Below are 10,717 nucleotides of genomic sequence, written 5' to 3'. Positions count from 1 at the left end.
AAATCCTATTTTCGGTTTATCTATTATAGTGCTAGGGGGCATGAAAGGTTGTTTTTAAACCATAAACAGGCGCAATAAAACCGAGCCTTCAACATTTTCAATTGTGCCGTTTCGTACTTTCATAGGGGATTTTGTTCTCTATTTTTTCGGCGAAGTATAGCCAATTATTGGTCAATCTGCCGTTAAACCAAAACAATCACACTTTAGACAGTAAGTTTACAGTTTATCAATAACTGCTTTAGTGTTGGAATGTATAGCCTTCGGGTAAATAGTATTATCAAGAACACAAGAAACCAAGAGAATATTTTAGATTGATATTACATGTTGAAATAGAAAAAGACCCTACATAACTAGTTAATACTCGAAAAAACAACAACAAAAACAATAATACCGACATTTTTGTTTTGTGTCTCTAAGTACAGAAATATGAAATTAATTATACGTTATATCATTATACAAAACGTTTCATTTCTAGAAGCTATATCTCATTTGAAAACACACACAACAGTTGTCTAATAAATCTCATAAAATATAGGAATCCTTAGATTTATACCATAGCATATACAATGTATATTTTCATATAAAAAATTGAATATAAATTAGAGAAAATAAGAATTCCTAAAGAAAGTCCTTCACAATCAAAATGATGCGATAACGTTAAAGTGTCATTCTGGTAAAGTTTTCAGATATAACTTTCACTTTTCTTTCTTATCAGTTTCTGTCTTAATGCTTCCGACGGATCACTTTGTTTCCAGATTATTTTTTTACACAAATAAATCATTTAAAAACTAAACATATTCAAAATGTTTAAAGAAATAAAAATAATACTTCACATATTTTACTCGTCTATTGGTATGGTTGAGTCCAGTACTTTTAAGTGTTGAGAAAATAAAGTACAACTCAAGCCGGCGTGAGGGTTCAAGGGGCGTGAGGGATGCTGCACGTACAGGGGTCAAAACCTTCTCACCGGCAGGAGCTAAGAGAAACATAGACGCCAATAATTCGAACCAATTTTGTCGCCCATTACAAATACACAGAGTTAGACAGTTACTGCAATTCTCGTGCCTCAACCCTTAAAACAGAGCAAATAAGATCCCCTAGAGAAAGTCCAAAACGGCAAAAACTGAAATTTTGAATTTAGAAACATCCACAGATATGTTCATACGGCGGTCACATTGAAACTTCAATATGACACAGTAGTGCCATTTAATATGCAATGTTAGTTGTTTTTGTAGATCGATGATAACGCTATAATAGGCAAACTGCATGCACACAATTTGCATAATATTTCTGCACAGTACAAGCCTGTTTGACAGGAATGGTTAAATAAATAATGAGGAACCCATTTATTCCAGACAAGAATTATTGTTAACAAAGTTAGCTTTCACTTCAGTTTTATATTTTGCATAAATTACTCTTTAACAACATTATTTTACATTGAACATAATTAGGTTCAAGTAAAACATCATTATAGGAACGTACTAAGTAACTTATTAAGGGCAAATTTATAATTTTTATCGAGGTTTAATCCAATGCAACTTGATTCGCGAACTTTTTAGTGTTTAAAATTAAGTACCGGTGTTATGGGGGTTAAGAGATTTTGCCTTTTTTTTCCCATAATGTCTAAACTCAATCAAACCCAGTCTGCATTTTTGCATGTAGTTTTATTGTGATTAATGCTTCCGAGAGATCACCTTTTTCGATGTTTTTAGGACAGTAATTATCGGAAATGATCCCTCGGAAGCATTTATTACAGCATCGGTCAATATCGTAGCAAATCGGTTATTTCCGGAACGATATCTTTTCAAAATTTTAGACATAAGATTACTTACAATCCCCCATCTTTCATCGCTTTGTACTAAATTCCGGTTATAAACAGCTAATAATTATTGAATTGTGAAAAATAACGTTCCGGAAATGACCGATTTATTACGATACTGGTCGATGTCGAAATTTTTAGGCGACTACCTAAATATCTGATATGTTTCATTGATATGATGTTATAGTTGTAGTAAAATCATGTCATTTTCATTGTCTTTGTTAATGCTTATATACATTGATATGATTTGTTAACTTTGTAAAATGCTGTAAACAAAAAATTCAAAAGCTACAGGATATAATGACATATTTGTGTCTGAGGTCATTTTATAATATTAATATATTAGAATTTGCACAATCTGCTTAAAATGCAAATCAATTACGTAATTTAAATTTCTTTTTATTTGTTGCAAAGATACCATTACTATTTTTACATCACTGTACTCATTGTTAAAGGCTACAAAAGGGAAGATCCATTGACAGCAATGAAAACAACTATTACATGACAATAACAGACTCGTAGACTCGATTTGATTTAGTCTGTTCATGAGAGATAACGTCAAAGTACAATTCACACGTCCCGTAGCACGGATCTTAGTGGTATCCAATCTTCACCAGTAACGTGATCCCAACGACCAGAAACACTGAAAACTTGCATATTGTTTTAAGTTTTACCAATAGTAGTATTTAAAGTTGTGAGAAATATTATGATACAATTTTATTACGGATCTTATACAACAATATGCTTGTGCCTCGAATCCAATAATTTAAAAAGATATTAATCAGCAAATTTTATGTTTCAGCGAAAATTGGAATGTTCATGTTTATTTTAAAATCTCTTATTTTGTCTTCTTTCTTGGCATTGATTTATTACTTTGCTCTCGATTGAAAGATCACAACGAAGTTATGTTTCAGTTCATGAATAAAGAAAGATATTTCCTTCCATAATTAGTATTGTCAATAACAATAAATTGCGTCTATAAAGTCCTGTTATTACTTTCAGTTTACACAAAAGGATAATGTACTACACTTCCAGGTTGAGGTCGCACCTGTATTACGGATAGCAAGTCTTACATCTGTGCGATACCCGATTTTGTAACGGTAATAACGAAATCAATTTCCGTGAATTTTATTTGAAGTTTAGGAAAAGTAAGTTTATTTTAGTATTTTAAACACGATAAGATACTAAAAAAAAGCATAATGAAGAAGAATGATAAGAAGGAAAAGAAAGTGGTTAAAAAAGCAAAACTAAATATGAAATGAAACCAGCAACTTACTAGTATATGCTACCAGTACACGTTTAGTTAATATCATACTATCATTTAGTTTTTGATAACATTTTAACCATATAATAACTTCGCTGAAAACGAGAACTTAACATGTAATATGAAACAATTTCTCAAGATTTCAAAACATATCTAATAACTTGAAGTAAATTGGATCGTTATGAAAGGTCTGTTATAACATAAACAATCATATTTATTATTGTTCGTGATAACAAAACCATGAGTTAAAAAGATTTGGATAATAATAAATAAATATGTAGTGTGTGTCAGTATATGATTACATAGCATTTATGGTACAAGCGAGAAACAATATCACATAATTATTGTCATGAATGAAACTACAACACATAAAAAGCATTATAGAAATAAAACTAATTCTGACACTTTAAAATGAAAACCTAAGGCTAGTAATCAGAAGAAAAACTAAAGCAGATTATTTTGCTTATCATATATAAAAGATTCCAAATACCGTTAAAGTTATAAATAAAATAAAAATATTTACCAGTATACATGTATTCATATACCCAGTATTGTACTAAACGTGAGTTCACTTGTTTCCGCTGTGGTGCAGAATATATAATGACTTATCATAGGAAGGCACAAGAATTTTGTATCACATTTAAATTAATGAAGAAGACTTATATGTCCTATCGCAACCTAATGAAAATAAGTAAATATCACAGCAGGTTACAATCTTTTTACACTCTAGTTAGTACTGTTGTCAAATTGGTCAAATTCCTTATATTCTGTGGTAGTTTATTCCACTTGGAGCAACCATTGTAGGAAAAAGACTTTTTTTTAACAATCTCTTAAACTTGAGGGTTTCTGAAGAAAGACCCTTTACTAAACCTGGTATTATGCTTATGTACAGAACTGGCTGGAATAAAATGTTCATTCATGTAAAAAGGTGCAGAATCTGTATGTATTTTAAAAACATGATTACAAGTAATTTGCTCGTCTCTGTCTGAAACAGGTAACCAGCCTAACTGCTAACTGCTTAAAATGCTCTAAAGTAATGTGGCTTTTTATCAAGTTTTAGTACAATTTTATACTCCTTTTCTGAGTAGCTTGGAGCCTGTTTTTAGATCCTGAGAAATACCATAATATTGCTGATATACATGTTTCTAAACAACATATATGTATAGCTTATAATAACCTGAAAAATAATATCATTCGTGATATAAATGTCTGTATTGATAATCTTTGAATACAATCCTGTTGTTTGACGTTTTTTCTCTCTTCTTGATTTACTTGATAATATAAAAGTTGAACATCTCTCACACCCCTTAGCACCGGCTTAAGCGATATTCAATCTTCAACAATAACATGTTTATACATTTAATTTCAGAAGATTAGAAAATAAGATATTTTAAATTAAAAGCTAAGTAAAGTAAACAAATTACAACCTTGTCTTGCTTTAATTAAAATGCAATAATTATTAGTATCCGAAATAGAAAACAAAACGTTTTCTATTTTATTCTCTTCTTTGGCACAGTACATGGAAGCGATCCATCATTGTAACTAAAAAGCTAATGATATTTGTCATAATAATATTGAATTTTGCATACGGCAAGTTTTTCCCTTTAAAACTTAATATTTACTTTGGCACTCACATAAAATTTCGATTGTTAAAACATGGTGAATATATTTTTTTCTACTTAAATTTGGACAATAAGCATCCCTACAGTACGCCCAAAATGGAAAAAGAAATGAATATATGTTGGCTCGGTTGAGTTTGTTCATTGACGGTAGTGGTAATTGTTAAAAGTTATTGTCTACGCCCTAGCTAAAGCATAACCTAAAACATTTAAACCACCGTTGTAGATATACGAAATATTACAAACAACGATGAGTTGTAGTAGTAAAAGCCTCATAAAGAAGAGATCATGTTTTATATTTCATAGTTAGAGTAATTTTTTGTAACTCTATTTTTCTTTCTAAATTGTTCGTGTACATTTTAGTTATTAATGTTCCTGAAAAGAGGAAAAAATGTGTATTTTTATTTTTCCGTATTTTCACTGCTCAAATTATTTTTTCACAGCAGTAAAAATATTTTCCGTATTTTCACTGGGGTTTTGTCGAATATTTTTTCTTCTTTATTCAGACACTAAACAAATTTTAATTAACGGAATGTCAAAAAAGAGAAAAAATTAGTAAATAAAAAAAATCATTTTAATCTATAAGTACAAGATTTAATTAATTTCAAATTAAATTCAAATGTTCACATTTCACTCGTGGCAACCGCCACTCATTAAATATTTACTTTAATATCACTCGATGAAAATTAATCTTTAAGTATAGAAAAAAAAATGAATACATGTATCCTCAATATATTAATTAATCAGAAAGAAAAAAACATGTTTTTATTGTCTGTATTATATGTTGAAAAATAGCAAAATTATATTGATTTGATGGTTGTAAATGGTTGTTATAAATTAATGATTGACAAGAATACTCACAAGATTTAGGGGGGGGGGGGGTGATGTAAAAATTGTATTTTCTTCTATCATCAGGCATTAACACATTACTTCATGTGCATCTTGTGAAAAATGGCTATTTTCATTGAAAAGTCTCACGTTACAAGTTCAAATCGCTATATCTTTATAAAAACTGCTTCAATTTAACTTGGCACAAATGTTGACTGGACCATTGCCTTTGTTACGACTTGCTAGGTCTTAAATTTCCTGTTACCATTAAAACGAGGGACCATCTCAAAATTGCCAAAAATCACTATTTTGCGTTCATTTTTTCCATCAAAATTGATTTCGAAGTGCTGCAATGAGTCAAAGGCTTAACAGCGATGAGGGGGACTATCGCCCCCTTTACCCCCCCCCCCCCAAAAAAAACAAAAAAACAGAAGGGGGTACATTCCCCTTCTGGCAACCCTCTGATGTATGTTTTGGATAGGGGCGGCGCCGAAAGAGTGGTCCTTTTAAACAACATTTCTCAAATAAAAACAAGTGTTGGGGGCCTAAATAAGGCATTTTTTCACCATTTGAGACAACAAATAGGGGTGGGTGAAAAAGGCATTAAAAGGCGTGCATATTGGGTAATGGGTAAAACAAAAATTACCTATGATTTTTGCAATTCATTACATCAATCAATCCGTGAATATACCGGTCTGCCAAAACGGTAATACCTCTGATAATGAACTTCCATCTTGGCACTGATACATTACCTTGCTTGTTAATAAATAATTTACAAGGAATATGACTTTTTCAATACGTAACACATAAAGGATATTGAATGAGTGAAAGTTCAAAACTGAATTTATTGAACAAGTTGAAACAAAGTGTACCTTGTGAGCCCATGGCGAGCATAATATTATGTTATTCAACGTGTTCAATAAATTCAGTAATGAACTTATACGCATTTAATATTCTGTTTTTCACAAACCAAAAATAAAGACTTTTTAAAGTGAAACATTGAGGCGCATACAGTATAACGCTAACATTACATTATGTCGGTATAACGTAAATGGCGTCACGTAAAAATATATGCACGGTCGTGCCATACCATTTTTAAGAACTCGCAAAAGCGGCACGGGTGTATGATAAACTAGATTACTGCATTACTTAAACGCGAATCGTCAATCTACCAGCGGTCATAGTTAAAAGTAATAATACTTAATTTTTCGCATAGTTGATAAAATAAGACTGGTTACAAACCATAAACGTCAAGCAATAATTTGTTTGTTTGTTTGTTTTGATTTTTTACGGCACGTCAACACATAATCAAGCAATAATTTAGTGCAAGATATCGTAAGAGCGGAAAGGGAAATTAATTGTATCTGTTAGCTTTTGATAAGACTGAAGTGAATTAAAACTACATAAGTTATGAAAAGAATCTCGTATTTATGAAGTAACAGAGTTTTGTATTAACTTTTTCTTTTCATGAAACCATCATGTTGATATAAAATGAAACTAAATGGCATTGCAAAAAATGTTTTAAGTTATATACCCCTTGTGCATTACCTCCATTTTGAAGGGTATTCAAACAGGCTAGAATCACTTTCAACTGCATTGAAACTGTTGCTTTGGGGCGTAGATTCAAACCTCGGAAGGTTCATTTTTTCTCTTTTTTTTCTTTTAATATGTTATAACTTTGGCGTCCGTCCGTCTGTCTTTCCGTCCATATGTCCGTTAGCAATTTGATTTCCGGGGCATATTTAACTTCCATTTGGCCCACAATATTCAAACTTCAGAGGATGATTGTCCATATTGGGTGGAAGACCCCTATTAATTTTGGGGTCACATTGTCAATGTCATTTTTACCTTAAAACTGAAAACAGTTTCCGGAGCTTAAGTTGAGTTCAATTTAGTCCATAATGTTCAAACTTCAAATGATGATAGTTTACATTGGGTAAAAGACCCCTATTGACTATGGGGTCACAAGGTCAAAGGTTCAGGTCACTATTACTTTAAAACTGAAGACAGTTTCCGGAGCATAACTAAAGTTCCATTTGGCCCACAATATTCAAACTTCATAGGATGATTGTCAATATTGGCTAGAAGACCCCTTTCGGATATGGGGTCACAAGGTCAAAGGTCAAGGTACATTGATAATTGTGGTTTCCGCAGCATAACTTAAGTTCCATTTGGCCCACAATATTCAAACTTCACAGGATGATTACCTATATTGAATTAAAGATCTATATCTATTATGGGATCACAAGGTCAAAGGTCAATATCAAATGACCTTAAAATATTAACAGTTTTACAACTGTCAAACTCATAGGATGATCGTTTATATTGAGTACATTAATTATATGCCCTAAAAATTTGCTTATTTTATGTTATACCCTTGGCGTCTGTCCGTCCATCCGTGGTAGCATTTTTACATACATGACAACAACTTGGTGGTTGTGCTTTGGAAACAGCAACTGTATATATATGAAGGTTCTTAAGCTATTAAGGACGATTGCTTTTTGAAGGAGGTTATACTTTATTTAATTCCCATGTCTTACAAATACTTCATCCTTACTAAAAAAATATATAAAAAAACACACTTTCGGGCACATAATGCTCCGCCAAGCGGTGCTCTTGTTAACAATATTTATGAACCTCTCAGATCCCTTAGAAAAAGAAACAGTGTTTGATTTTAATTATATAAGGTATATGTTTGGTATTTATTTGCTATAGTATACCAAATTAAATAGCTTATATTATTATGACACCAGATATATTCAAAGTTTTATAGAATGAAAACTGCACAGTTAAAATATTTTAAATTTTGCAAGATCAACCAAATTGAATATACTTTGCAGAGTTTGAAAACAAACGGTTAATTTAAGTAATATTTTGAATATGGCTTTTTATATAGGGAAATGGTCAAACAAGTGTTTGAATAGGGTGGGGTTGGGTAACTTTTATATACATTTTAAAAACATTATGTTTAGAAACACTCATTTCGTTCGAGTAATTTGTTACCTGAATACTATTATTTGTTTCTTAACAGTGATCAATAAAAAACACTTTTCATAATGATTTTATTATAGATTATTTAGAGTTTCCACTTTTCTGAAAAAAGGCCCTCCTAGTCCATAACTCGTAAACCAGACGATAAATTTTTATACATTTTGCATACAGGTGACCTTTTAGGCATATAACTGTCCTTGTAAGATCTATGTTTACAGATCCTTATAATGCCTAATAGGGGTGTTCACCTTAAAAAACAAATCTTTTGTTTGTAAACGGGAAGTAAAAATTGTTGATGTAACACGTACAGTACTAACTTTGATTTAGTACATGTTTAATTGCACCGGCCAATGCCCTTTGAGCACTAGTAAATAACTTTTCAATTATACACATCTATCACTAGTCTCTCAAGTAAATGCAAAACAAAGTTACATCGATCTTTGCTAACAGTACATAAATAACAATTATATGAAAACAAAATCCACGTTCAATGAACATAACCCCAGATAATACAATGGCTTTGCTTCATACGTACTTTTCTTGTTCTATAATGATGCTTATTGTCAACAAAATCTCACAAAGTTGGGCTCCCTCAGGTTAAAATTCCATGACACAGTACTACTTGTGCAACACTACTGCGTCGAACAATTACCAGCACAAACACAAAGCAATGGCTTGTCTTCATTATAAAGCTATAATCACTCTTACCACCTACTGATATTTTTTCTATTTTTTAGCAAGGTCTGCTCTGATATAACATTTGTATAAAATAATAGAAATATAGCACACTCACAAAAATATCTAGTATTAATGTTCTATCTGGAAAGTGTGTTTAACTGCACATAGACACAATCATAACTAGCCAAACCTCGCCGAACACTGTAATTGTTAACATAAGATTATCGTAAGTACAAGGTTATACAATGATTAACTTAAATCTTCTTTTTAGTAGTCGATCAATGTATTTGGAGAGTATCACTACGAGAAAAAAATGAAAATGATATTTATACAATTCCTTTAACATTTGTTATAACTCTATAATTTATGATTTACAGAATCACTGTGATATTTTATTAAGTTTCATTTCAGTACTAAACCAACTATACAACTGATTTGATTGGACCTGATAACGGACGATAGTGATAAGTGAAAACAACCAGCCACGATCTTTATCATTTGCAACAGTTTTCAATATTTAAACAAAAAACGGGGGGACTATAATACGACACGTTTTTCAACAGGCGTAAACAAAATGGTTACAATTATCAACAAGGTAAACGTAACGTTTACAGAACGCAGCTCCCTTAAAATCAAGCCACAACTGCAGTGCACACAGATGGCACCTTTAAAATCCACTCTGCTTCTTAAATAAAGATGCGATAATAAAAACTAATGAATTCAGTAATAGCTACGGCACTGCATGTTTTCATTAAGCTAACTAGTTGTGTACCTTTCGCTTTTCTTGCAGAATATTGTATAAAGCAATTTTCTGTAATATTTCTAAATTTACTCTAGATCAGTTAATAAGAACGTATTGATGTTTGTTAGTAGTTTCTTGCACCAATAGAAATGTATCGTTTTTTGTATATTATACAATGTTTGTTGAAATAAAACAGCTGACATTAAGTAATTATAATATATTGATTTTATAACACGTGTAAATAAACAGATTCTTTTTGCAAGTATTGACAAAAATGGTTAAAAATATGCATTAAACAAAGGATAATAATTACTTATTTTTTATTGTTTTTGCAATTCATCTTGCGTTGTAATGTTAATGTAACAGCCTGCAAAAAACGGTCATGGTTCTTGAAAATTTATTTCCCTCTTGGCACTGATGCATAAGCTTGCTTGCTTGTTAACAAACGATTTACAAATAGCTTCTAATACATTAAGTTAGCACGTTAGGTAACTAAGGTTTCTAAATTGCAAATCGTATGTGAGGTCATAGTTAAAAGTTTTAAAACCAAATACCTTAATGAATGCTTGAAACGGTTAAAGGCAGATTGTACATGCTAAAAAGGAAAAAAAGAGTAAAAGAGTTTTTGTGCTTATCTACCCCTTAAAATGTAGTAAACAAGTACTCTAAATTTTAAAGTCAAAAAGAAAGTATAACAGAGAAAAATATTTTTTAAAGTGTACCTGTCCCTCAGCTTAAAAACTTTTCAACAAAATATGATAAAAAAGATCAACAAG

This window comes from Ruditapes philippinarum, unplaced genomic scaffold, assembly GCF_026571515.1.
Source record: "Ruditapes philippinarum isolate M1 unplaced genomic scaffold, ASM2657151v2 ctg3294_1_1_1_1, whole genome shotgun sequence".
Classification (NCBI taxonomy): Eukaryota; Metazoa; Mollusca; class Bivalvia; order Venerida; family Veneridae; genus Ruditapes; species Ruditapes philippinarum.
The sequence above is the reverse complement of the archived record's forward strand: the minus strand, read 5'-3'. Positions refer to the sequence as shown.